This window comes from Phascolarctos cinereus, unplaced genomic scaffold (genome assembly GCF_003287225.1).
Source record: "Phascolarctos cinereus isolate Bilbo 61053 unplaced genomic scaffold, phaCin_HiC Scaffold_726;HRSCAF=1367, whole genome shotgun sequence".
In the NCBI taxonomy this organism is placed as follows: domain Eukaryota; kingdom Metazoa; phylum Chordata; class Mammalia; order Diprotodontia; family Phascolarctidae; genus Phascolarctos; species Phascolarctos cinereus.
The window spans coordinates 413,047,048-413,074,436 of NW_027556098.1; the positions used below are offsets into that span (position 1 = coordinate 413,047,048).

General features: G+C 44.4%; 1 pseudogene; it reads right to left on the reverse strand.

Moving 5' to 3' along the window:
• Positions 1-6,708: 6,708 nt before the first annotated feature.
• On the reverse strand, positions 6,709-24,656 carry LOC110220064 (ubiquitin-associated protein 1 pseudogene; annotated as a pseudogene).
• Between the last annotated feature and the right edge of the window lie 2,733 nt (positions 24,657-27,389).

Consider the following 27,389-nt stretch of genomic DNA (forward strand, 5'->3'; position numbering starts at 1 on the left):
GAACATACCGTGAGAATCCTCATTCAATCTTCCTAGAAATGATACCTCCAGACATCTTTGGGGAGGGATTTACCTGAAGGCATGGGGGACAACAGTAGGTTGGATATTTCAATCTCTCACCTAAAATAGTTGGATTTAGAATGGTGTTAAGTTAAATAAATGTTGTGTAAGGAGGACAGCTTGGAGGTGGGGTGGAAGAAAGGAGTTTGACTTTCATGGAAAGAGACTGAGAAGAAGTAATCTGGAACAACACTAGAAAGGCAGGCAGCTGCTAGATAATGGAGAGTGTCCAGAAAGAGCTGAGGGGTTTGTAGTTCATCCTACAGACCTCGAAGTATTTGGAATAGCAGGCAAGATATGGTCAGATCTGTGTTTCAGGAAGAGCAATTTGGCTGTTATGTGGAGGGGAGAGAGAGGAGAGAGAGTGAAGGCAGGGAGACCGGATAGGAGGCAGAAAGAATGATTAGAAGATAGTCCAGAAAAGAGGTGACAAGACCCTGAATGAAAGACAGGTGGGATGACTATAGAGAAGGGTCTGGATATGAAAGACACTGTGGAGATTAAGGTGGAAAAATTAGAAACTGAGGGAATATGGGTATGAAAGGAGAGGGAAGGGTCAAGGACAGCTCCAAGGTCATGAAGCTGAGTGACTGGAAGGACAGTGGTGATTTTACCAGAAAGGGGGAAGTTTGGAGAGGAGACAAGGAGTCTTGGCCTCCTGGTGTCCTAGACCCTTCACTTGTCAATGTGAAGGAGCCTATGGACCTCTTCTCAAGATGATGTGTTTAAGAGCATAAAATAAAAGAAGTAGGACTCAAAGGAAACCCATTATATTAAAATACTTATCAAAATAGATTTCTGGACTCCAAGTTAAGAACACTTATAAGAGGTTTAATTTAGACTTTACAGATGAGTGAGAATTTAACAGCCAAAGATGGAACTAAGAAGGCACTCCAGGCATAGGGAGTAACCCAGACAAAAGCCTGGAGGCTGGAGGATCCAGGGGTGTTTCTAGTGGGATATAGAGCAGGATACAAAGGGCCAGATAGATAGTAGCCCACCCTGAGTAAGGCTTACAGTATGTGGAGAAGAATAGGGGAAGATGAGGCAGGAAAGTTAAGCTGGTGCCAGATTGTGGGAAGCCTTGGATGGGTGGACTTTTTTTTTATAAGACGGCATGGCACAACAGCTAAACCACCAAATGTGGGGTTAAGAAGATTTGGATTTTAAATTCCCCTAGAAAATGGAGTATCTGGGTGACCCTGTATGAGTCAGTTAACCTCTCCTGGCCCCAATTTCCTCACCTGCAAAATAAGGGCAATAACAGCCAATTCCTAGGATTGCTGTGATGATCCAGTGACATGTTTCATGTGGAGCCCTGTGCACACCCTGGAGCCCTCTGTAAATATTGGCCATTAAGATTCCTCCAAGGACAAAGGCGAGTCACTGGGGCTTTGTGTAGATGACCTGAAAGGCCATTTTTAGCACAATGTGCTCAGTTTACTGATGAGGAAACCAAGGCCCAGAGAGAAGAAACCATGTGTCTGAAGACAGAAAGTGGGTATCTAACAGAGCCGGGACTCTAGTCTATGTCTCCAATGTCCATGATTGATGCTCAGGACTAAGTCAACCCTTCCTCTCTGGGAAAGGTCCTGTGTGGAGCCAACTGTCCCAGTGCCTCTGAAGGAAGATTCATTTCCAAAACTGATTTTTGTAGAAACTGATTGTGCAAAGGGAGTCAGGCCTTCGCACACTGATGCCACATCTCTCTCCCACAAAGAATCCACACTCAGGAAAACTAAACCAGCATCTGGCATGTGTTCACTCACACAGCCACGAGGGGGCAGCACAGAGACACAAGGGACCAGAGATGTCTTGAATTAGAGTGAAAGAAACCAAGCCCTAACTGAATGTGCCTCCACACTGCCATATTTGTCCAGGCTCTGCTTGAATACTTCCAGTGATGGGGAGCTCACCACTTCATGAAACAACTCAATCCATGCTGGACAGCTGATTGTTGGGAAGTTTGTGCAGAGCCGAAATCACTGGAATTCCCTAGAATTTTGCCCTTAGTTTTCCCTCCTGGGGCCAGACAGAACCAGTCTGATTGCCTTTGACCCAGGACTGTCCTTCAAATATTTGCAGATGTGACCATGACACCCTCCAACCTAGTTTCTCCAATATTTCAATGGTTCAATGGCCAATTTCATGTCCCCTCCCATTCTGGTCACCTCCTCTGTTTGACGCCTCACTTTTTCTTTAAATGGGAAGCCTGTGGCTGGACACAGGTATGAGCAGAGTGAAGGAGATTCATGACCTCTCTCCCACTGGACTGTGAAAACCCCCAAGCAGCCTGAGGTCCTCCATGAAGTCATGGGGAGGTGGCCCAGGGCCCTAGATGGTTACACCAGCAAATCTGAGCCCAAGAGGATCTAACAGATGGGAAAGACTGAGATTATGGCCCCAGGGACAGACTGTGTATCTCTTGTGTAACGACCAGTCCAGCTAAATGAGAGATTCTTAGCACCAGGATAATCACAGAGACAGAGATATTCAGGTCCAAGCAATGCTAAAAAAAAACAATGTCATAAGCTTTGGAGATGGAACTAGAAATCTACATCAGTGGAGGGGTGTTCCACACTAAGAAAGTTATGAATCCATGAAGTATTGAAGCAAGATCGGGTTCATGCTTTTGCCTGCCTCATCACAAAATGGTGACTCATGCTGACCTTAATTGTTTAATTAACAACAAACATGTATTAGGCACTTACTCTGTCCCGAGCATTGTGCCCAGGGCCCCAATTTCCACCCGAATTGTTGCCTAACAGCCTCTCTGCCATACTGAGCTAATTGGGGTTGGAAAGCCTCTCCCAGGTGGGTAGCTTCTCAGGCATCCAGGCTCTCAGGCTTTAGGGGGAGATACCACAACTAAGAGTAGCTGAAAGAACATGGAACTTTGCTTTCAAGACCTTTCACCCTAACCACAAGCTGCCCCAGCCAGAGAGTGTGGCTGTTGGCTGGCACAGGTGGCTGAGAAGGGTCTTTAGTGAGCATCAGTATCACCTCCTCCAGGCGTTGAAGAAAACAAAGACCAGGGGGGCAGCTAGGTGGCACACTGGATAGAGCACCGGCCCTGGAGTCAGGAGGACTTGAGTTCAAATCTGGCCTCAGACACATAACACTTACTATCAGTGTGACCTTGGGCAAGTCACTTAACCCCAAATGCCTCACCGAAAGGCAAAAAAAGAAAAAAAAACCCAAAGTACAGCTCCCCAGAGCCAAAGAGACCCAGAGTTAGAGGTGACCTCAATCAAAGGTCATCAAGTGAGCAGTCCATCCTGCCTTCAGACACACATTGGCAATTGGGATAGAGCAGCTAGACGTGGTCATGCGTGGAGGGCAGCACAGATCAATGGAGAGACTCTCTAAAGTTCCCGACAGTGGCAGAAGTCTCTGAAAGGGGCTCCTGATCACAGGTGAGACACCAGCTCTGCTGGACCCAGGGAAGGAGAGGAGCTTGGGGGATCCTGATCCAGACGTAGACAAGTGAATCAGCACAAAGACCAGGAGGAAACAGACCAGCCCAGAGATAGTCTCTGCCGACCTGGCCAGGGGAGTCTTCCCTGATCCAGGGGCTGAGGGGGGAAGGTTAGGGCCATGAGTCCACACCCCTGGGACTCAAGGCAACATCGAGCACCAGAGCTGAGCAATCTGTGATGTAGACTAAGGAAGGTTTTCGTGGTCAGAGACCATCCTCTGGATCCCAGCTCTGATGTTTACTAGCTATGTGACCATGGACAGCTCACTTAACACTCGGAGCTTGTATTTACCTGGAAAACCACCTTCCTCCCAGGAGCTAAACTCTTGTCAGCCTTAAAAAGCACCCAGGGTTTAGTGGGAAATGCCCTCTTTGGTTTTGAGACAACAAGACCTCAGATCCTCTGCAGAGACTAGGACAGGCAGATTGATGCATAGATACATGAATCCCTTCCAAACATGCCCTACAGTGATCCCCTAACTTACCCTGTGGCAGGCTTAGGAGCCCCCATCCAGCCGAAAGCTGCTCAAGACTCTTCCATCAGCATTGTGCCCAAAGCACCCTATGGGACAGTGGACAGCAATGCTGATTTCACCATCCAGGGATTCTCAGAGCAGGCTGTCAGCTGTACAGAAACACAGCTTAGCTATCATCTTCTTACTGGAGGGCAGATAACAACAGAAGGGAAGACAGTGCTCCCCAATGGCTCCCTGCTCTTCTAGAAACTCAAACTCCATGATGCTGACCTCTACATTATGGAAATTGTTGATTCCAGAGGCCAGATAATTCAAATAGAAGGAGCACAATTAGCCATGCATGGTATGTTCTGCCCTTCCCATGGACCATACAATTACTCCAGTACCCTGCCTCTGTCTGAGGTGAGAGGCCTCCCCTATCTTCCTTACCTAGGCAGTGAGGAGAATCCAGAACATGGCTCACTCCCCCAGGAGGGAGTCTGAAGAGTTGAGAACCCCCAAACTCAGATTTGCCTTGTTATCAATCACAGAAACCACATTAGAGCTCAGAAGTCCCTAAGTGCTGAAGTCCCAAGGACAAGGGCACACAGGGGTTTTTCCTCTCTCCCTTTGTCTGTTTCCTTGTGGGCTAGAATGTCTTGGCCATACACTACCTAGTGACCCAGACAACTCACAGCACCAGGAACCGCCTAGAGGGATTTATTTCCAGGGAACATTTGGAGATCCAGTTCAGGCAGGTAGGTTGACAAGAGATGCTCTACTTCATGTTTCCCAGGGATGCTTTGCAATTCTAGCTTGGTCCCAAAGGCTTACATCCCAGTGAGAGGCTGGGAGAAACCCAAACCCCTTAGAGGCTTCTAATTAACTCTAGGAAGTCTGAAGGCAGGAGGGAGAAAGAAGGGTGCTGGAGAAAGGGTGTCAGCCTGACACTGATTCATTTTCTCTTATATTGTGCAAGCCCCAAGCCTAGATAGAGTCCTTTAGAGAGGCTGTGAGTTCAGGAATCCTTGGGAGATAAAGGTAGTTGGGAGGGGTAGTCAGTATTTGTCAAACATTCCATCCACTGCACACCCTAGATGCCTCCCACCATGGAGGGTTACCTCAGAAGAAAGCAACCTCCTCGTCACTGGGAATCTTCAAGCAGAGACTAGATGACCATTTGCCAGAGATGTTTGAATGGGGGACCCTCTTCAGGCCTGGGTTGGAGAAGAAGACTTCTGAGGCCCAGAAGCAAAGAATCCCAGAGGTCTCTGGGGGATTTCTGGCTCTGAGGTTGTATGATCAGGGGAGAGGAGGGGGAGGGGATAACATCAAGGGCTTTCTTCCATGGTATGCATACTAAAAATTGTCCTAGGCATCTGTCTGTGTCAGGATGAATTCAATGGCTAGAGGGTGAGAGGCAGGAGCCAGAATTTGGTGGGGCCCTGCTTGTCATCCCCACTGGTCTTTCTGTCACTCAACTCCTCAGAAGTGGATATGGTGAGGAAGGATCTAGGAATCACCTATCTATTGATCCACAGGGATTTTTGTTTTTGTTTTTGTTTTTGTTTTTTAACCGTATAAACTTTGGTTAGTGGTTGTTTCTGAAGAATCAAAATAGTTAGCAAATCACTTTGGATTCAAGATTGTATTTCTTCTGTATTTAGAGCTTTAACAACGTACAATATGATACCAAACAAGCAGAAGAGACAGGTTTTGATTACTAGAGATGACCAGATGCATCATTCTACAGTGGTGAGTCTGTTCCCCAAGAATAATATGGAAAGTAAAACTGACACTAAATTGAGTTAGGGCTGGGCCAAGGGATCCTGGGCTCCTTCTCCCAACCCCACTTGAGAGTGCTTGCAAAGAAATTCCTGTTTCACCTGAACATTAAAGTATCAGTTATACAGCTTCCTAGAACTGAGGACTATAAGCCTGGGGAAGATTGTCAAGGGTGGGAGGTAGATGCTGTGCTCCAACAAGATCCAGGATTTAGCCAAGACTGGATCATGGGTAAGCACAATGCTGCAGAGCAGAGCGGGCAGAACAGAGCCCAACTCAATGGCATTCTTCATGCCTTTAAAAGTTTAGGAACCGGTGTTAGAAACAAGGAGTTCATTTTTGAGAGAAAAAAAGCTAAATCAAATAAACACCCTAAAAACCCTTTCCATTGCACTAGATATGGATTTCAATTCAGCCAGTCTAACAGTGAGGGGTATTTTGGTCAAACACATGACATTCAAAGGGCACTGATTAGCTCTCAGAAGGAACTCCAGAACACCCCTGTATCTCCTGCTCATGGCAAGGGTGACAACACACCAACAAAGTCTGGTCTTCAATATATGTGCAGTCCCCCAGAAAAAAACCAAGACCAAGCTGAGAAGGGCATTTCTCAAAATACAAATAAAATTAATTGAGTAAGTGGAGTTGGGGTGGTGCTTAGAGGCCCCCACATTCCTGTGCTTTACCTTCCTCTTCCCCATTCCCACAGGGATCAGACTCTCACATAGACCAATGCATGCTGATAAGTCTTGTTAAGATTCACAAGAACTCTTCCTGTCTCTTCCCCTCTCACCTCCAGCAACAATAACAAACCCAAAACAACCTCCTCTCTTCTTCTTCTGGAGAGTGTGAAGCCACTGGAGGAGGAGAGGGCCTCCCAAAGAGAAGGACTCTCCATGGCAGGGTGGAGGTGGGCAGGGGGGCCTGATCTCAGCTGGCTCCTGTCCAGGCCATGATGTCTTCCAGTGCAAGGTCCTGGTAGTTGTTGTGTAATTATAAAACTTCCTTAATGTCTTTCAGTCTAAAACCCATTTCTTTAAATTTGCTCTTCATTAACTAAAGAAATTCTGTTGTCTTTTCCTCTGAACACTGGTACATTTCCAAAGCTTCTTCTACCAGAATGGGATCAAAGCCCTTTTCACAGAGCTGTCCATGTGCAAATGAATAGTCAAGAACCTACTATAAATTTTCTCCTTTCTTCTTTATGGCTTTGAAGACACAATCAGATGAGTAACCCACCTTAACCATTGTCTCTCCAAACATTGCCACTCACTGGGGAACAGTACTGGCAGGTCCGAATTGGTTGGAGTAACTTGAATCCTGGGGCCAGCTGGGGTGTTGGGCACTAGACATGTCCTGACATAGTGACGTGTGATGGTCAGCATGGTATTTGGAGGTGATGACTCTCTGACAAAACAGAGCAGGAAGGCAGCTGGGATGAGGGGGACGGGGATGGTGTCTCCCTGTCACCGGCCAAGTTTAAAGCTGAAAGTCCCACCCCAAGGTAGCCATCGAGTTCACTAGCATTATTCTGGGAACAGGTTCTAAGAAATTCCAGAAAAGTGCCATTTCAGAGGTAGGTGATGCTGGGGAAAGTGCTTGCAAGCTTTGCTGTCTCCTGCTCACTGTCATCTGAGTCAAGTTTGGGGAAGGAAAGAGACTTGCTATTGTTCATAGCACAGAGAGGAGGGAGGGACCCTTTGGAAGCCAGTGACATCTTTTCACAATCTCCTGACTGTGGTAAAGGGATAAAGCCATTGTGAAGGCTTGTGAAGGGGTTGAAATCAGGTGCAGCCTTTTCCACCATTGCCAAGACTTCCTGGTCCTGCAACACAGACCCAGACTCTCGTTTGTCTAAGTTATTGTCTAAATTCTGGAACACAATAGGCTCATTTGTACCAACAAGAATGTTTCTCAGTTCTTTCTCATCAATAGATTTCATTCCGTGTTATCAAATGGGTCCTCTCGAAAGTCAGTGGGGATGAAATCTGCTTTCATGTGGGGTGGGCTGAGAAGCTTCTGCTTTACAGGACTACTGCTGACAGGGGTTGGGGCAGGGGGATATCTCGCTGTAAGCTGGAAAGAATGGGGTTAATGGGAGGAGGGTAATGGTCTGGCAGTATGTCTTTAAGAAACCAGTTTTTCTGTCACCCTCTGGGCCACTCTTGGAATTCACTTTAGCTTCTGTTTCTTCTACCTTTCACTCACTTCCTGGATTTTCTTAATGTCTTCTGCCCACTTCATTGTTTTGTTTTGTTTTTCCCAAAGAAAAGTCTTACCATAATCATCAAGGGCCAAGGTTCTGGGGTGTTTTCCCTTTTGTGAGCATAGGTTGCACTGTTGTTTCCCTCTTGTTCCAGGCAGGATAAGCTAACTATTTGCCCAGAGACACATTCCTCTCCAAGATTGAAAGAGGATAATCATAAATGGTCAAAGGCTAAGAAAAGGCAATTTTCAGAAGAAGAAATTAAAGCCATCCATAATCATATGAAAAATGCTCTAAATCACTACTGAGTAGAGAAATGCAAATTAAAAGAACTCTGAGGTATACCACATCACACCTATCAGATTTGCTAATATGACAAAACAGGAAAATGATAAATGTTGGAGAAGATGTGGGAAAATTGGAACACTAATGCATTGTTGGTGGAGTGGTGAATTGATCCAACTATTCTGGAGAGCAATTTGGAACTATACCCGAAGGACTAAAAAACTGTGCATACCCTTTTATCCAGCAATACCACTGCTAGGTCTATTTCCAAAAGAGATCATAAAAAAGGGAAAAGGACCCACATGTTCAAAACTATTTATAGCAGCTCTTTTTGTGGTGGCCAAGACTTGAGGGGATGCCCATCAATTGGGGAATGGCTGAACAAATTGTGATACATGAATGTAATGGAATGCTATTATTCCATAAGAAATGATGAGCAGGTGGACTTCAGAAAAACCTGGAAGGACTTACATGAACTGCTGCAAAGTGAAGTGAGCAGAACCAGGAGAACACTGTACACAGTAATAGCAACATTGTGTGATAACCAGCTTTCATAGACTTGACCTTCTCAGCAATGCAATGATCTAAGACAATTCTAAAAGACTCATGATGGAAAATGCTATCCACATCCAGAGAACTTTGGAGTCTGAATTCAGATCAAAGCATACTACTTTCTCTTTTTTTCTTTCTCATGATTTTCCCCTTTTGTTCTGATTCTTCTTTCACAACATGACTAATATGGAAATATTTTAACATGATTGTATATGTATATGTACATGTACATGTATAACCTATATCAGATTGCAGGCCATCTTGGGGAGGGGGAAAGGAAGGGAGTCAGGGGGAAATAATTAGAACTCAAAATCTTATTAAAGTGAATACTACACACTAAAAACAAATAAATATTTTTAAAGAAATGAAATAAAATAAAAAGAAAGAGAGAGGCTCTATGAATGGAGGGCAGAGGGAGGGCATCATAGGCTGGGATGGGAGGGGAGGAAATGGCTCCCCTCTTCAGCACAGGACACTATAACAGCTGGGACCTGGGAAGGAAGCTGAGCCCACTGGACTCTCTGAAGAGCCTGTGAAGAAAGAGGCCACCCATAACAGGAGCTGAGACAAGGAACTTAGGTGAGACCAAGGCTGTCTCATTTCCCCTGCAGAGTTTTTTCAGGCTTGAAGGCAACAAGAGATTGGGCCCTTCACCAGACACAAGGGGAGCTGGGCTTTCCCAGGGCTTCCAGCTTCTGTTAGAGGGGCAGGGCCAAGGAAAGAAGAGAGCTCTAGACTAGGGATCAGGAGGTCTGGATTCCTATCCCAGCTCCAGCATTTACTGTGTGACCTTGGGGGAGTCACCTCTGCTCTATGACTCTCCATTGCCTCATCTGTAAAATGGGGGTACTAATCTCATAATTCCCTGCTGCTCTGGCTGTCCAGAGGAAAAACCATTCAAGCATGATAGAGATTAGAAGCATTACTACTCCTTCAAGGCTCTATTAGTTCTTCCTACTCTATTCAGTCCAACTAATAAGCTGGGCAGCTAGGTGGCCCAGTGCTAGACCTGGGATAAAGATCTCAGACAATTGGAGAAGGGGGCTGTCATCAGGGGCAGGGGACATGAGGAAAGGCTTCTTGGGGGAGGTGGAAAGTGAGCTGAGCCTTGCAGGAAGAGAGTTTCTGCAGGGATCCCAGTGTAAATGCATGAAGTGAGAGTTATGGCAGGTCAATAAGGAAGGAAGTAAATTCTCTATCCAAGTAAATTCTCTATCAGGTATGGCTTAACCTGAATAATTTTGCAATGGAAGTCAAGTGGGCTGGAACATTGAGAGTCCAAAGAGGAGTTGTGTAAAGGATGGAGAGAGAGAGAACTCCTGGGAGGGCCTTGCTTCCCCCCCAACTTTCTGCAGCGATGCCCTGAGATCAGAAGAGCTCATATCAGGGCTTTGGCTTTTAGGTTTTCCTTCTGGGCTGCTGGGCTGTCTCCCTCAAGGAACGTGAGGTCTCTGGGGTGCTGGGATTCCCTCCCTTCCCCTGCTGCTCATGGCTCTGAACAGCTCCTGACCCATGAGGAGTTTGCTTCTGGCTCTGGCCTCCTCCCTTCTTGTTGGCCGTTCCTTCTGATCTCTTCCTATAGCCTGGGCATCTTACTGGACACACTCGCCGTTCTGGGACTGTCCTGTGATGAGTGAGCTCCCTGGGGAATCTCAGACCACCTGCTGCCATTCCTCCTCCCCTCCAACGTGGAGCTTCCCTTGGGCTGGTCACAGCTGGCCCTTTGGCCAGTGAAAGCATCTAGAGCTGGAAGGAGCCTCAGACACCGTTGAGTTCTGTGTGAGTTACAGGGGACTCTGACTGCTCTTTCTTCCTTGAATATCTCTGGGACTTCTTTTTAAAAAAATGAAAGACAAATTTCTCAATTTCCTCATTGCAAGGAAGAAGGCAATGAGTGATGGTGAAAGAACTGTGGATTCAGGCATAGGAAGACCTGACAACAAGACATTTCTTTGACACTGCCAATTTCTGTAATAATTGCCTGCTCACTCTTCAGTCTGAGCCTTAAACAACTTTCTAAGAAGGAAAGAGGGTTGACCTAGGGAGCCTGGGTTCAAATCCAGCTCTGCTACTTGCTGTCTGTTTGATCAAAGATAAGTCACAACACTGGTTCTCTGTTTTCTTCCGTAACAATGAGGACATTGAACTAGATCATTAGCTCTTAAATTTCAGGTGGCCCATAAACATGGATAAGAAGAAATTACATCTTTATTTTCACTAACTTTTGGTTTCCTTTGTATTTTATTTTGTGAATTTAAAAACCACTGAGGAGTGGTCCACAGACTTCTTTTTTCCCCCCTAAGTATAACCTTAATTTTTTTTGCACATAAAACTGCAAATATATTATGTACAACTTGCTCTTCCATTTAAATATATAGTAGTTATGTAAATTTCTTTTTTTCTTTCCTGTTTTTTTCTTCCTTCCTTAACCACTACCTTATAGATGGCTACCAATAGACACAAATATGTATACATACTTCTATTTATCAGTTCTTTCTCCCAATCTGCATCTTCATAGGTCTTTTGTAGTTCATTTGGGTGTCTATAATAGTCACAATGACTTACGTTCTTAAAGCAATATTACTGTTACTGTATGTAACATTCTCTTGGTTCTGCTCATTTCTCTTCCTCAGACTAGAGCCCACAGGACCCATGAGACAAAGAAGATGAAAAGCCAACAATGCAGATGATCTCTGTGCTCCCTGCCAGCTCAGAATCTATGAGCCTATAACCGTATGAACTCTGATCCAGGGCTTAAAGGAGGCAGAGCATGGGACATGCCCTGAAGGAAGACAGTTATCAGGAACACCATGTTCAGTTCTAGGTATTTTCAAATGAAGTTTTTGATAGTGTGACCACAGAAAAGCAAAGAGGATGTTTGGGTGATTTTAAACCATACCTGTTGGAGAATGATTAGCTGAAAGAATTGGAAATGGGGGGGGGGGACATATCACTCCCTGAGGAACGGGCTGCCTTCACAGATAACATATTCTCCACTGCCTACAGGTATTCAGGGTGAGGATGAAGAGCTACTAGTCAAGAAGGATGTAGAAAGGATTCCTGCTCATGTGTGAATTGGTCCTTTTAAGATCCCTTATGGCTATGAGACCCTATGAGATGGTCTTTCAACTACATATCAGAAATGACAGTGGTGACCGATCTGTTGGTTCTAGCACCTTCTATTTGACAAGCATGCATTACAGACCTGCTGTGTGCAAGGCAGTGCGCATAACTCAGAAGACATGAAGAGTTCTAAACCTGAGCTGTCACAAAAGTCACTGTGCAAGTAGTGAGTGAGTGCCACGGCTGAAAGGATTGAGAAACGTGGCTTACACAGTGGAGCAGATAGAATTATCACTGCATCACCACCCCAACCTAAGTGGAATAGGTTGCCTTCAGGAATAGAAGGCTTCTCTTCAGTAGAGATCTCCAACTAAACATTGGATTGGGTTGGGCAAAATGACCCTCTCTTCCAAATCTTGAGATGCTGCGGGAGTCACTGAATACAAAAGGTGAGACATGAGGCCTGACAATAGTTGGTGTGGAAAAAATTCAGGGATTGGTTGGATGAAAAACTGAGATGAAAAACTGACTTGATTTTGGCTTGCAGTAATAGAAGCATGCTGGCTGGAGCCAGGGAAGCAGGGATCTTTCTGTGCTCTGGGAGGGACAGAAATAACCCTGAAACAAATGCTGTGTTCAGTTCTGAGCACCACATGTTAACATGGACATGGACAAGACTTCAGTGATGAAGCTGATCTTCAGTGTCTCATTGAGCCAGGAAAGTGACCCTGGGTTCTCATGTACAAGGTATGGCAGGAGAGACCTCCAGGAGGTCAGTGTGTCCATCATCAAAGGACTGACCTTTGCCAAGTGACCAGAGGCAGATGGATTTTTCAGCCTCAGAGGTGCATGGTGTCCATTTGCTAAGGATAATAGGACAGAGAACTATGGGGGTGGAGGGCACACCTCTTACAAATCATAGCTAATTGAAGCATTAGAGTATCCACCCACAAGAATGTAGTGACTCAGTCATGACTGGAGGGATTGGTCAGAGTGGAGAGGGCACAAGAAAGCAGTCCTCAGGACCCTGAAGGGCCCTTGTGTGGTAGCAGGTCAGCATTCCTCTATCTGGTTCCCAAGGGGAGAGCAAGGACTCAAGTGGGGTCATCACAGGGGGGTCTGATGTCACACAGCATAAGGAGACCGCACAAGCAGAGCTGTCCATAAGGGAAAGAGAGGCCTGAACACTGATGAGGTCGTGGATAGGCAGAGGCTGCAGGACTGTTGATCAGGCCTGCTGTGGGATGTTGGGCCAGGTGCCTCCTGCCATCTCTGGTTCTCTGCTGCTCAGACAGGGGCAGACTCTTGGCCTCCTCTGGTCTCATCCCAGCCAAGGCTACTGAGCCCTCAGGGGATGCTGCAGAATCTCTCCTGGGGCAGAGAGCATCTGCTGATCTCTTTGTGTCCCCAGCTGGTCAAAGGAGGAACAACAGCTGAACTAGGGGAGGAGGAAGGAAATAAGCATTTATTGAGTGCCTACTGCATGCAGGCACCATGCTAAGCTCTTGACAAAAGTCATCTCATTTGACCAGGGGTAGTGCATAAGGCTCAGATCTGCGGGGACCCTGTGGGAGCACAAGGTTCTCGCACCCCAAGCAGGGCCCTGTTGATGTCCTAGGTCTCCCCACTAGATGCCCTGTCCATGCACCTCTCCAGGGAAGTGTTCTGCAAGGGAGCACTGCCTCCACTGTCCAACAGGGAGACCAACCTTGGCAGTCAGAAATTCTGTTTATAGCCCTACTAATACCTCTCACTCAGTCTCTAACTGGAAATTTGTGTTATAAGTTGTGCAGTCAAAGGATTGCTGGGCCTGGAGCAAAAAAACCCCTAAATTAAAATATGAATTCAGACCCTTGTTAGCTGTGTTACTCTAAGTAAGTTACTTAACCACTGTCTGCCTCAGTATTCTCAACCATAAAATGAGGATCATAATAGTACCTACCTACTGGACTTGCTGTGATTCTCAGATGAGATGATATTTGTAAGAAGTCCTAAGAACTTTACCACTATTAGGACAGTTGGAAAGGAGTTTATATAACCAGAGGGCATGGATGTGAGTCATTATGTTAGTATGATCTCTAAAAATAAGGAAGGGGGCAAAAAGGGGGTTCATTGGGAGGAGGGGACAATGGGAAAATTATCTCACAGTAAAAAGGCCCTCAAGGAAGAGCTTTTAAAATGGAGGGGAAATGGAGGAGGTGGCAGGCAATGTTTGAACCTCACTCTCATCAGAATTGTCTCAAAGAGAGAATAATATACACACTCAGTTGGGTACAGAAATGTAACATACCCAAGAGGGAAATAGGAGGGGAAGGGATAAGAGAAAGGGAGAAAAATAAAGGGAGGTCAGATGAAGGGAGGCAGTGGTTAGAAGCAGATAGACTTGTGAGGAGGGAGAGGATAAAAAGAGAGGGAAGAAGAAACAGAAGAAAACGTGATGGAGTGAAATATAGTTACCGATCACAACTTTTTTAAACAATTTTTTTTTTGCATGTGTGTGAGGCAATTGGGGTTACGTGACTTGCCCAGAGTCACACAGCTAGTGAGTGTTATGTGTCTGAGGCCAGATTTGAAGTCAGGTCCTCCTGACTCCAGGGCTGGCGCTCTATCTATTGCATCATTTAGCCACAATCACAACTTTGAATGGGAATGGGATGAGCTCACCCATAAAATGGAAGTAGATAGCAGAATGGATTGGAAACCAGAATCCAACTCTATGTTATTCACAAAAGACACACTTGAAACAGAAAGACACACACACAGAGTTACAGTAAAGGGCCGGAGCAGAATCTAATATGCTTCAGCTAAAGTCAGAAAAATAGCAGGTTTGGTGCCAATGATCTCAGGCAAAGGAACAGCAAAAGCAATGATAAACTAATTAAAAGGTTTAATCAGGGAAACTACATTTTGCTAAAAGGTATCAACAGTGAAGTAATATAAAAAAAAAAAACTTTACAGCAAGTAAGTATCTGACAAAATCCTCCAGCCTCTTTTTTGACTTTAAACTCTATGTTCAAGTTGGGTTCAACTCACCTGGGGGTGGTGAGACACTGTCCCAAGCTTCAGGCTTTTTTGTGCTGCTGTTTTCAGAGCTAGTTCTGGGGTCTGGTGCTCCCGAGGTGGTATTATCAATGGGAGACATTTGGTTACTGATCTCCTGGTCTGCCTCATGTCCTTCATCAGGAAAGGTCCCTGCTCCTCTGCACTTCCTATCTGAGTGACCCTGGGGAAGTCACTTCAGCCTGTTTGCCTCAGTTTCCTCCTCTGTAAAATGAGCTGGAGAAGGAAATGGCAAACTGCTCCAGTATCTCTGCCAAGAAAACCCGGAATGGGGTCACAGAGTCAGACATGACTGAAACAACAGAGCAACAAATTATTAATCCATTGCCCAACTGGAAATCTCTCCTGGTTGGGAAAGTTGCCCCAGTTGACTTCTTCACTCCCCATATTGAATTTGTCTGCTCCTCCAACTGAGACCTCAGCAGGAGCTGTGACCCTCTGTCCTAGCCAGTCCCTTCAGAGCAGCCTGGGCCCCTCCGTCTTGGCCTTTCCTCTAGAAAATAGAGATAATACAGGTGTCCTCCCTCTGGGGTCCTCCTCCAGCACTGGGAGCCTCAGGACGAACAGGCATCCAGGTGGTCCCAGGTACCCAGGCAGCAAGGCTTCTGCCTCTTGGGGAATGGGGAGTCCGGACTTGACCTCTGCTGGGCCAAGCTGGAAAAGGAGTGGCAGTGACTGTCCTCACCCCGAACAATGTTCCCTCTGCCTCATGGACTTTTAACTATCTTGAGGCAAGTGAGCTTCAAGGATAGGTTGCCTGTCTCAGATACAACTGGAGGGGACCAGGTGCCATTCGAAGCCCTCAGTGGCCCCTCCTAGCTCACAGTATGGCCCGGGCAAGTTAGGAAAAAGAAATTACCCCCCTCCCAAATACTGACTGCCCCCTCCCAATCACCTTTACTTCCCAAGGATTCCTGGGCTCACAGCTTCTCTAAAAGACTCTACCTAGGTTTGGGGCTTAGATAAGATAAGAGAAAATGAGTCAGCATCAAGCTGACATCCTTCCTCCAGCACTTTCTTTGTCCCTCCTATCCACAGACTTCCTTGAGTTAATCAGTAGCCTTGAAGGGGCTCTGGACTTATTGGGATGTAGATCTTTGGGTCCAAGCTAGGATTGCAAAGGTTTGCTAAGCAAATGTGAGGCAGAGCTGCTCTTGTCAACCCACCTTGGCCCTGCCTGAAGCGGCCCTCCAGATGTTCCCTGGGGCTAATCTCAAGAATCATGTTCTGGATTCTCCCTGGTCCCTGGTTAAGGAACTCAGGAAAGGCCTCCCATCCCAGACAGAGAAAGGTTATTGGGGTGACTGCATGGCCCATGGGAAGGGCAGCACTTACCATACACTTTTAATTGTACTCCTTCTCTTTCAATTATCAGGCCTCTGGGAGCTAAATTCTCTGCCACTTCACTACTTAAGTAACCTGCTTGGGGGGCGGGTCCACTCCAGCTCACTTTCAGATGAGGCCTGAATGCCAGCTTGCAGGAATGGAGAGCCCCCCCCAACCCCGCCCCAGTTAAAGCCAAAAAGCCAGAAATAAAAATCTCCAGACTGTTGCTCACTATTTGTTAATAGGAAAATTCTTCATTTGGGCTTTCATTGTGATTAATGAGACAAAACTCAGGACGAAGAGAATTAAAAGGATCTATTAAAACAAGGTAGCAAGACGTTGACAGGCTGATCCCTGGAAATCAGCAATGGCTTCAAGGTAGGGACAGCTTTTAGAGGTAACTTTATGACAATTCAGATAGGTCCATCTCAGGAGAAGAGGTGGGCCCTTGCATCTCAGTTCCTTCCCATGGTAGGAAGAACTTGACAATTATCAGGTAGGGGTACGTGATAAAGAGCAGGTAATGCAAAAAGCTGCACACTTAGGGCTCCTTCCCCACCAGACCCTACCCCAACACTGGTTGGTAAGTAGAGCTGGCAACACTAGGAGACTGAGTCATCATGACTTTCTACACTACTTCTCCCTCAGAGTTTGGCTCAGGTAAGACTCCTCCAGCCAGATCTACGGAGACTGTCTAGGAAACAGATGCCCTGTGACTGGTCTCCTTCCGCTGGTCCTTGTGCTGGTTCACTTGTCTATATCTCAGCTGGAATTCCCCAAGCTCCCTCTCCTTTCCTGGGCCCCAGCAACAGGAGCCTCTTCTGGGTGCTGCCAGATGGGCAATTCCTCCATGAGTGCTATGCATGTGTGTGTGTGTGTGTGTGTGTGTGTGTGTGTGTAGATGTGTTATCTTCTCCCATTAGAATGTGAGCTGCTTTGGGGAACATATTTATTTGTCTTTCCAACACAAAGCATTAGTGCTTTGCATATAGCAGGCACTTAAAAAATGATTCATCATTCATTCATTTATTGGATGTTTAATAAATAGTTATTAGCTAGCTGATTCAGTTTCTCCCTTGGACCCCACATAGTCCTTCATTTTATAACTCTGAGGACATTGTCCTGCTATGTCTAGTATAGTTGTGTTAGTGTCTGATTTCCCATTTGTATTTCAGCTTCTTGAGGACAAGAACTGAGATTTTCATCTAAATATCTAAATTTTGTATCTATTCTAGAGTCAAGCACAGTCAACCCAAGTAGGTACTTTATAACTGCTGATTATATCATTCCTTCCACCTTCAAACTTACATGATTTCTACTGTGAAGTGAATAATTCCTCTATTGAAAAAAAATATTAATACTGTACTCTGAATTTTGGGCCCCAATTTTCCAGAAACAATTTTGTTTAATTTAGCATTATTCTAAATCGAAGCATTCTAACTGAAAAAGAGAAGTGTCCAAACTAGCAAGGTCCCTCATGCCCTCATGTAAATCCCTCCCCCAAGATGGCCTGAGGTACTATTTATAGGAAGATTGAACAAGGATAATCATAATATGTTCAAACACAGTTTTGAGCTGATATTTCAGAATATTTGCTACTCAATTCCTTCCTTAACCACTCTCTTTAAGGATGGAAAGATATCTCCTCCCTGGGATCAGATCAATATCAGCATGGCATCTGAATTTTTATTTAAATTTTTTTTTTCAAATTACAACCACTTATTTTCCCTCCCTTACTTTTCCTTTGACAAAATGGGGGGGGGGGGTGACAACCTTTTAACAAATATGCATCATGAAGCAAAACAAATATCCACACTGTCTGTGTCAAACTATGTGCCTCATTCTGCTTCATGATTCCCTCTTCTAGGAAATGCGTACCTTGCTTCATCATGGGTTATCTGTAATCTTGGCTGGCTGTGCGTTGATCAGAGTTCTTAAGCCTCCCCAAGTTGTTCATCTTTACAATACTGTCACTTTGTTCACCTTGCTTTGTACGCTCACTCTGCATCAGTTCATACAAGTCTTCCCATGATTCCTCTGAGACCATCCCTTTCATCATTTCTCATGGCACAATTCTGTTCCATTACATTCATGTACCATAATTGGTACAGCCATTCCCCAATTGATGGGAACTCTCTTGGTTTGTAATAGTTTTGTGCTATCACAAGAAAAGCTGCTACAAATATTTTGTACCTATAAGTTCTTTTTCTCTTTCTTTGATCTCTCTGGGATAGAGGCCTGTAGTAGTATCACTGTGTGAAAGGATATGCACATTTAGTAACTTTGGGAACATAGTTCCAAATTGCTTTCCCAGATGGCTGGACCAATTCACATCTCTACCAACAATGCAATAATGTGTCTGTTTCTCCCACAGCCCCTCCAACATTTGTCATTTTCCTTTTGGGGACAACTTTGGCAATCTGAGGAGTGTGAGGCCCAACTGCAGATCCATTTTAATTTATATTTCTGTGATTATTACTGTTTTGGAGATTTTTTTTATATGTTTATTGATAGTTTGAATTTATTCTTTCGAAAATTGTCTGGTCATATCCTTCAACCATTTGTCAATTAGAGAAAAGCTATTTTTCTTACACATCATAATCAGTTCCTTATTCATTTTGGACATGAGACCTTTTTCTCATAGCTGGGAGAGTGAGGTGTCACAGGATAGAATATTGGGTCCTGAGTCAGGAAGACTTGTATTCAAATCCAGCTACTCATTATTTGACTTTGGGCAAGTCACTGAACTTCTGTTTGCCTTGGTTTCTTCATCTTTCAAATGGGGACAGAAATAGCACCAATTTCTAAGGCTTGTCATGAGGACCAACAGAGATATTTGTGAAGCAATAAGCATAGTACTTGACACATGATAAGCTCTATATACACATGAGCTACCACAGCTGTTATATTTCAGAGAGGCTTGCAGCAAAGTTTTTTTTTATTTAACTGTTTTTGTTTCAATCTTAGCCATATTCAACCTATACCCTCTTTTTTAAAAAAAAATTGATTTAATTTTTTCTCCTCCTAAAGGATTACATGCTGTTTCTTGAGGGAAGTCTCTCTTGTAAGCCTATATCTTTTGCTTTCTGGAATAACCTATCCTAAGTTACTGTGCTTCTTTTTAGTGATGGATGCTAAATCTTGGGTGGTCTTCACTATGGCTTGCTGGTCTTTGAATTCTTTCCTCTTGTTATTTGTGTTATTTTTTTCTTTGATCTGGAAGCTCTGGATTTTGGCTATAATATTTCTGGAAGTTCTCATTTTGGGATTTCTTTCAGGATGCCACTAGTGGATTCTTCTTATTTTTACTTTGCCTTCTGGTTCTAACACCCCAGCAGTTTTCTTTCATGATTTCTTGAAATACAATTTTTATTATCTTTTTTTTTTTTGGGTCATGGCATTCAGGTGATCCAAGGATGCTTAAATTATCTTTCCCTGATCTGTTTTCCAGTTCAGTTATTTTTTATATGTTACTTCCTTTTTTAAAATTCTTTTGACTATTTTAGTATTTCTTGTTGTCTTGTAGAGTCAGAAGTCTATTGCTTGAGCAAGACTCATGTCTCTTGTGTCAAGAATTTTCAAGTTTCTTTTCTTCTGTAGCTCTCAGCTCTTTTCCAATTCTTTATCTAGCACTCTTGTTCCTTTTCCATTCATTTCCTCTAGTGCTCTCAATTATAATTTTAATCTTAATGACTTATAATTTAATTTTTAGCTCTTTCCTCCTCTAACTCTTGCTTCATCTCTCAGTGAAGTTGAATTCAACTTATTCCCAAGCTGTTTTTGTTTTTCTTGGAAACGTGTAAAGTCAGCCAGTGGGGCAGAATTTAGTCTGAGTATCCCCCATGTTTTAGCCTTGCTTGACCTTTTGGGTGTAGTGCTCAATCAGCCCGAAATTTGAATTCTACCCATTGTCACACTCTAACTGCAATTTGCCTTGGTATGCTTTAAAAAAAACAAAACTACTTTTGTCTTATCTCCTGAGTTTGCTTTAATTGACTGGGATGAGTCCTGAACCAAGATTTGTTTTAATACACACATCAACCTCAGAGGGATCACTCTCTATTACTGGATGAGTTCACCATTCAATGCCACAGTCTACACTCAGACACCTGTCCAATAGTTTGTTGGACTGAACTCTCTCAGTAGTTAACGAGCCGTGAAGTAGTCAGAGAATTAAACTTTCCAAACTCAGGAAGGATGAGGAGAAATAGCTTCCAAACCCCAAACTGATTCTTCCTCATTTGTGAGCAAAGGAGTGACTCAGGCGGAAAAGGTATACTGTTAAGTAGGTGGTCTTGCCCAACACTAGGTTGCCACAAGGCAGAAGGATACTGGTATCTATTTGGGACTGGCACAGAAGAAACCTCATACCAACACCCACTTAGGCAATCTGTTGAAAACTTGGGATACAGGAAAAATGCATGTTCAACACAGGATGTCCAAAACCCAAGTGGTAAGGCTCAATTTAAACTGGAATGGATACTTAGATAGTTGGGGCCAGATTAATACAGAACTTTTGGTTATTAGCAGCTACCTATGCATAAAAACATAAATAAAAACTAGTCTTGAAGAACTAGAAATAAGAGAAATGGATAATTGGTGCTGTGGGGACTTTCAGACTAAGACTGCCCCTCATCACGTCCATTAGAGGTGCCCTCTGTAAAGAACCTCCAAACAATCCAGATTTCTCAGAGAACTAAAGACCATGGCACCCTTAAGAACCACTTTTGTAGACAGAAAGGAAAAAAAATCAAAAGGAACTTTTTAAAAGGAGATAAAAGTGGAAGAGAGAAAGTTTAAGCAAATAGGGATGAGAGGAGAATGGGTAGAAAGCTAAAGAAAGTTGGAGTCTATTTGCACTGACACTGTGGATAGAGGGTTTGAAAGCAAAAGGTCTGGGAAGCAGAGCCAATATGGCAGAGTAGAGAAAGCACTGGGTTAAATTCTGCCGACATTCCCCTCCAAACAACTTCAAAAATAATACCTCAGATCAAATTCTGGAGGCAGGGCCAACAAAAGTCAACATGAGACATTTCTCCAACCCAAGACAACTTAGGAGGTAAGCAGGAAAGGTCTGTGATATAAGAGCAGTGTGCAGCCCAGAGCTACAACACCAGTATTAGGCTTTGGAGGTGACTGGTGTCAGTGCTGTTGGCAGCTTTGGGAACTCTGAGCCCACACGTGGTAAGGCGGTCAGACAACTGGTCAGAAAGAGGTTACTGGGAACCCATTGCTGACACTGGTTTTGGGACCTTATTGCATTGCCCAGAAGTGATTCCAGGTCACAGTTCCAGGGTCAAGAGGCTCTCTAGCACTTGTGGCTACAGGAGAACAAGGTCCCTTCCTGGTAAAGACCAGAGCACAGGCCAGGAGAGCAGTGGCCACACTTCTCCTTAGATCACACTTCTCAGGAAGCTCTGAAAACTTACAGACCTCCAGAATTAGCACTGAAAACAGCAGCATGAAAAACCTTAAACTTGGGGTAATTGCTTCCTCTATCCCAGGAGCAAAGACCAACTTTAACGCAAGGGTGTTTTAAAATATTTGCTCCCAATTGCGTGTAAAATCAATTATTAAGATTTTTTTTAAATGTTGAGTTCCAAATTCTCTTCCTCCCTCTCTCCCCACCCCCTCATTGAGAAGATGAGCAGTTTGATATAGGTTATACATAATATAACATTTAAAGTCAAGAAATAGGCTGGAAAATGAGCTAACAGAAAAAGGGAAAGCTGTCTGTTCAACCAAAAATGTCCAAAACTCAAGCAATCAGACGGGAATCGGTGCTGAAATATTGTGTGGAAATCTGGCCAGGTGAATGGGCGGCCCTTGATTATTGGCATCTGGGCAGGCTACAAACCAACCAGCTGGAGAGTCAATTTCTTCCCCACAGCCCTGTGACGTCACCAGTAAAGCTATTGTTTTCCTCATTTTGCAGAGAAGGAAACTGGGGCTTAGAGAGAGCTAGGGATTTGCCTGTGGTCACACGGCTAAGTAAGGCCCCAAGGACCAGAGAGCCTCTGTGCTCTGAGTCAGGGGCTGGAGATCAGCAGTTTTGTGGAAAGTGGCTTTGCGGGAGAACATCACTGACTCTACTTCCCCCTATATTTGCTGTTACTGTAATTCTATCCCTCTCTACCAGATGCTTCTGTGACAGTGCTGACTCAATGTGACCTCTTTCTCCCCTAATTACTTTACAATTAAGCAAGAAAAGTCTTGGTACCCTTTGAATAGTGCCAGGAACTCATCCCTCTGTCTTTATCCTACCTAAAAGAGCCTGGATCAGGGCTTAACAAATGTTAACTGATGAAGAAGAAACTGTTTCCTCCAGGCTAGTGTAAATGCCTATGCCAGAGATACGTTCTTTCCTTTGTAACAACTTAAGCATACTTTTTCCTTATCTGAAGAGATAACGTTTTCTAGCCTGCCAGCCCTACTAGATCTTAGCCAAAACTGTTTTATACAAAACACTTGTTCTATTCTGTATGTATGTATATGTGTATATTTGCACATATATACACATAGTTACATATATGCATTCACATATACACATAAATACATCTGTATGTGATTTGAGGGCTTGTGAGACATATATGCCCATATGTGTGTCACACTCTTGGGTAGATAAATAAATTGGTGTTCTCTTTACCTATCTGTATCCTGTGCTGCTTTATTTGGACAGTAGTTAGCAAAGACCCTGAACTCTTACAACAATTTACTTGATGGGAAGAGGGATCCTTGGGCCAATGGTCTGGGTGGGATTTCTCCCAGGGAAGGTAAAAGCCACAGGACCCCTAAAAGGGGACTTACAGATGATCTATTCTAACCACCTCATTTCACAGTGAAGGAAATCTAGGCCCAGAGGTGAAGGGATCTGCTTAATGCCACACAGGTAGTAAGTAGTAAAGGGTGTAATTCCAATAGCATCATTTGACTCAAAAGCCAGTGTTCTCTATTTTCCTCCGCTTTGCTCAGAAGAGGTCCACCTGCCCCTTGAGACACTGCCTCCTCAGCACCGAGGCTCAGCTTGTGTGTGTGTGTGTGTGTGTGTGTGTGTGTGTAGGAGGTCACAACTCCCTGACCATCTATGGAGAGGGCTCTTATGAGGTGTTCAGTCAATCAAGGGGCTTGGAGTGGGAGGGCTCTGTGGCTCTGTGCTGAAGTGTCATTCAGGGGCCACTGTGGGGATCTCTACCACCACCACTTTCCTCTTCCCTCTGGTCTGAGAAGCTATCAAGGGTATTCCTTGATCTTCCCAGAAAGCCAAGGTCCGTTTCCCAAGGGCTACACCCACATTGTGCTTTAGGGAGGCTCAGGTGCCCTGGGCTTCACTGGAGGCCAGCTGCTGTCCTTAGAAACTTTTGGGAAGGGTCAGATGTGAAATGGAGAGAGCTTCCATCTGCCTCTATCTTGGTCGGGACCAGGTGCGTGGGGAGAGACGGAGCACTTTGTGTCCTGCTAGTGCCACCTGCAGGGCATAAGAAGAGCTGCGCCCTAAGACGGAGACTGGGCACCAAGCATGAGTGAAGCAGTTTGATTTGTGTCTGATGGCAGCTGGGCCGATCTTAGCTCCAATCTCCAACCTCCATGTTACCTATATCACTACTACAGATTCCATGAAGCCATTGCTGAATCAGGAAGAAGCTTTACTAACAACCTGGGAAGGCCGGGTGTCCCCCATGTGTAACGTGAGCGCACACGTATCAACAAAAGCACACCTTTTAGTTCCCTACTCCCCAATCGAATTTCCTTCCCCTGTGTCCCCACTCACTGGGTACTATAGAGGTTATAGCCTATTTGAAGTACATAATTTCCCCATGGAATTCTCCATCCCTAATTAGATCTCTCACTCCCCACAATTCTGTGACCTTGGTTCTTGCTTGCGAATGCCCTTTTTTCTATTAACCTCAGAACTGGTTTTCCCACTGGTTAGTCTATTCACCATCAACAGTGTTTTCTTATTCTAACATAACCCCCTTTTGTTTTTTGGGGTTTTTTTTAGGCAATTGGGGTTAAGTGACTTGCTCAGGTTCACACAGCTAGTAAGAATCAAGAGCTTGGTCTGAGGTCACATTTGAACTCAGGTCCTCCTGACTCCAGGGCTGGACCTCTATCCACTGTGCCACCTAGCTGCCCCTCTAACTCCCTTTTGCTCAACTTCCACCTAGGCCCTAGACTGCATTCCTTAAAGTTTCCACTTGACTTTTTAGTGGAAATAATAATAATAATAATGCAACTATTTCTCTGACTCCAAACTCTGATTAAGTGATATGCAGAAGCAACATCCATATATCCCATACCCATGAAGGGTCTGGGCTGGTTCTGTACCTGCCTGAGTGTCTTGATTCTGTTCTAGAGCCACCCAGGAATCTTGTTCAACGTGGGACATCGGACCATCAAAGTACCAAGGGAGAAGAACAGTCTAACAAAGAGAAATAATTCTTGGGACACCTGCAGAAGCAACAACAGCATGAGAGATGAGTTCTTCTGATAGACTGGTGTACGCTATGACCCCTTCTCAAATGACAAAGTATGTGTAAGGAGCACACAAATTTTAAAGTGCTATATAAAGAGTAGGTATGGTTATTGTTAGCTATTATTATAAACATTCCCCAAATCAGAGAGTGGATTCAATTGTACATTTCTAAAACAATTATGCAGCACCAGGACTGAATGGAACCCTCCTCATCAGAGAATATTTCCTTCTCCGGTGATCTCAAGCTGGGGCTGGGCTGGGGGGAGAAAGCAGCAACAATCACTTGTCCCACAGCTCCAGAGTCTGTTTGCCCTGACTCCTCCCCATAGGAGGAAGGAGACCAAAGCATGCAGCAATGTGCTACAACTGAAACCAGTCATCAGTGCTAACTGTCTAGACCCACAGATGACCTCCCCTTTCCTTGCCTTCTGGTCCTTCTCTGTGGTCTCATTCCTGTAAAGATCACAGCTGCAGATGACTCTGGAGGAGAGAGTGAGGATGGTGACTTTGCACAGCTATTCTTCACTCCATGCAATTCCCCTTCCCGATGCCAAGGTCCTCTTCGAGAAGGACAAACAACTCTGTTAGTATCCCCAATTCCTCATCTTCATTCACTCCAGATTTGTAAGCAGTTGCAAAATGTCGTACTTTCTATCTCCACCACTCCTATAGCATGCACACCCTTGTTCTTCTCAGCAGCCACCACCCTAATCTGGACGCTCATCACCTCTTACCTGGGCTATTTCATTAGCCTCCTAAATGGTCTCTCTGGCTCCAGCCTTTCCCCTCTCCAATCTTTCTCCCACACAGCCCCCAACGTGGCTTTTCTAAAGGGGGCCTTCCTGGTCTACTTACTACTCCTCACACTGGACACTCCATCTCTGATCCCTTCTACTTTCCACCCATTGCCTAGAATACTCTCCTTCCTCAGCTTTGCCCTGTGGGATCCCTGTTTCCTCCCAGACTAATCTGGAACCCCCTTCTTCATCAGTCTTTCCTTATCCCCTCAGCTGGTAATGCCTTCTCATCCAAGGTTACATCAGGTCTGCTTTCTTTGAACTGGTTTGTGCACAAACAGATAAATGTAGCTAGATTAAGGAGATCAGTTTCTGTGGGCAGAGAAAGTCATTAGCATGAGTTTGTGCGAGGTGTAACCTCAGAAATACAACACTGTTTCTCCTCACTTGAAGGGAAACAATCCCTCAATAGGATTTCCCCTGTCTGAGCCTCCCATCCATCATCCAAATGAAATGGTTGCATTATTTGACCTTAAAGTCAGTCTCCTAATTCTATGATACCATAGAATATCTCAAAGACTTCAACTGAAGTGGGATGTTGGGGGAAAAAATCTTGGTTAGGGCCTCCCCTTAATCAACTAAGGCAAATTCAGGAAATCAGACAAAAAGAATATTTTCCCCAAAGCTAGTATGGGTTTTACTTTTTTAAGAATGTTTTTATTTAATTTTTCTCAATTACAAGTAAAAACAATTTTTAACATTCACTTTTTATAATTTTTTAATTCCAAATTCCTTCTTCTCCTTTCCCTGAGCCCCTCTTGAGAAAGCAAGCACTTTAACACAAACTATACACATGAAATCTTGCAAAATATAGTTCCTTATTAGCCATTGAAAAAGAGAACACAGAAAGAAAAAAAAAGAAAAAGAAAGTTTAGGGGGAAAAAGTATGCTACGCTCTACATTCAGATTCCATCAGTTTTTTCTCTGGCAGTGGATAAAACCTGGAAATCCAGCCTTGGGCTCTTACTGGACTGGTAACCCTGGCTAGATCAATTTAACATTAACACATCTCAGGCTCCCCAAGTCTCAAACAGATCTAATAATAACTACTTCCACCCAAGATGGATGTGAGGATTGAGAGAACTAATTATTAATAACCAATCACTAACATGGGGCATCCAGGGTTTTTTTTTTTCCCTTTCTGTTTCCTCATTTAGTTGCTAGGTCAAGGCAGCCTCTGAAGGACAGGGCTAATGATGAGATTGGGTTCTGTCTGAGGTGGGACCCCACCCAACTAGAAAAGCTTAGTTCTGTTTAAAGGGTAAAGATTGCCTTACCTAGACAGAATTCTTATGAACCCCGCATTGTTCTACTCACATTAGACTTACCTACTGGGGGTCTAGATTGTCTGGATTGCCTAAGAAGGGTAGTCTGGGTAGAGATGAGTCTCTTTGTCCAAGACTGCTATGATCAGTCATGTACCCAGCCCCTGATTAAAATAAGCCCATCTTTGATTATAATTCTCATTAATTGTTAACCAATCAGAGTTGATTTCCACTTGTTGGGAGGACCCACTCTTCCATGGATATATAAATGTTCAGCAGCCCCTAGGGTTTGTCTTTGGTTTCAGAGACAGCTGCTGACTTCAATTTATTATTTGCTAGCTATAATTAATAAACTGATCATTAATTAGCCAGAAACAATGTCTCTTGGACTTTTCATTCCTTATACGATTAAATGAGAGAGCAGATGGAAAACTCTTGGCAAACCTTAAAACTTTATAAATGATAGCTCTTATTGTTACTGTTCAGTCATTTCAGTTATGTCTGACTCTGTGAGACTCCATTTGGGGTTTTCTTGGCATAGACACTAGAGTGGTTTGCCATTTCCTTCTCCACCACATTTTCCA